The sequence below is a fragment of the Penaeus vannamei genome, chromosome 9 (assembly GCF_042767895.1).
Source record: "Penaeus vannamei isolate JL-2024 chromosome 9, ASM4276789v1, whole genome shotgun sequence".
NCBI classification, from domain to species: Eukaryota; Metazoa; Arthropoda; class Malacostraca; order Decapoda; family Penaeidae; genus Penaeus; species Penaeus vannamei.
In genome coordinates, this window is record NC_091557.1 from 4,408,342 (window position 1) to 4,410,841 (window position 2,500).

Below are 2,500 nucleotides of genomic sequence, written 5' to 3' on the forward strand. Positions count from 1 at the left end.
CATTAAATTTATAACCATAATTTGTATCATTATTATTATCATCTATATCATTATGATTATCATTATCATTATCTTTTTTATCATTATGATTATCATTATATAAGTCATCATTATTACAGTTCTCATTAGCTTTATTACCAATATCATTATTACCATGTTATTCTTATTCTTTATATTATCATAAATATAATGAACCAATTGTTATTAGAATCCAGATTTTGCTCTTTCAATTTGCATATTGTATCTCCATTACTATCTTTATCACTATCAATCTGATAATCTGATAATCAGCCTTGCATGCGGGTGTCGGATTTCGCATTAGTGAATAATTAAATAATGAGAATAATAAATCATAAAGTTTGTTTACATTTCTCCCTTGTAACACATACCCGGGAAATGAGACCCAGTAACAATGGATTTCGCTGTATTTAATCAATGTATTTAATCAATAATCGATAGCAACACCCTAATGAATCGATGCATTTAATCGATACAACACCCCCTCCCCCCTCCCCCCCTTCTACACACCCACCACTAATACAACAAACAAAAAACAACAACAGTTTCAGACAAACTCCCCTGGCTACATTTATATCGATTGCAGAGCAGCAACAACAGTATTGAATTCCACGCCGTTCAGAATGCAAAGGGTTAATTCTCTCTCTTTTTCTAACTCGTGGTGGTAGAGGTAACATATTTCAAGTAAATTAGTAGATTAGTTATCCAGGACACGCTAGGGTTGTGCTCCCATTTCTGTTCGTTGTTAGATGTTTCAGAAGCTGGGGTTTTACGCTGTGTTAGGTGTGGTAAGGGTTAGATTGGGATGCCACTTCGACATAGGCAAAGGTATGTATATATTTCTACTTTTTCTTCATTTTCATCTTTTTCTTCTTCCATTTCTTCTTATTATTCTTTTTTTTTCTTTTCCTTTCTCTCTTTATCTTTTATCTTTTTTCTTCTTTTGTATCTAATGGACTTTTCATTATTTTTCAGTACTGGCTCGATAATTGAAATAAAATGATATGTATTTAACAAAACGAATTATGTGGTAAAACTAATACCGAAATAACAAGGATAATGATAATTATAATCATAATAATGATAATATTAATAAAACAATAATAATGATAATAACAGTAATGATAATGAAAATAATGATAATAATAACATTGATAGTAGTAATGGTAATAATGATAATGATAATGATTATGATAATGATAATCATGATAACAATGGTACTATTGACAATAATTATATTGAATATGATAATGATAATAGTTTAATGAAGATAGCAGTAATGATATCATTATCATTATAATGATGATAATAACAATTATTATTATCATTATCATAATGATAAAAACAATAATAATGATAATAATGGTAAAAGCAATAATAACAACAATTATAACAATAGTTATGATAAAATATCAAAAACAATCATGCTGATAACAATGATAATGATAATCTCTTACTTTCAACAGAAGTAAACATAAAGATAAAATTAAAATTAAAAGCAACCACAATAATAAGAACAATTAAAATCACTGAACAGGATGAAAAACAAGGTTCATATCATAACAATAACAGTGAAGAGGAAGAGGATGATGTAATTTATCAGTATTATATTAATCATATAACTTTATCAGTGTATTTTTCTCTCTCTTTTTTTTTTTTTTTTTTTTTTTTTGCCAGTTACTTAAGCAGTTTCAACACACTCATAAACAACAAGAAGAAATGCAATAAATACATAAACACGAGAGAAAATAATATCTTACACATTTCCTAACAAATAAAAAAAAATCATATATCATATTCTTTCACCCATTTTTTTTTTTTTTTTTTTGTCTGAAATTCATATTTTGTTTTATTTTTTTGTTTTATTTTATCCGAAAACAACAAAATGATCCTTGGGTGGAGTGACCACTTAGCATCATTAGGGAAACCTGTATTTTAAAAATATGAAGAGGTTATTTTAGCAATGTCTCAATAGCACTTTGTTGCAAATAATCTCTAAAGTTATCTCATCCTATGTTGCAGATTGATGGTAAGTGCAATTTATTTGTACAAGTTTATGCATCGACTGAAGCGGAATCTTACATATGAATTATGATATATATATATATATATATATATATATATATATATATATATATATATATATATATATATATATATGTATATATATGAATATTTACATGTATATACATATATTATGTGTGTGAGTGATTGTGCGTGTATGTATGTATGTGTGTGTAAGTCTGTGTTTGTGTATATGTGTGTGTGTATGTGTACATATTCATACATACATATATATATATATATATATATATATATATATATATATATATATATATATATATATATATATATATATATATATATATACATATATATACATATATATATATATATATATATATATATATATATATATATATATATATATATATATATATATGTATATATATATATATATATATATATATATATATATATT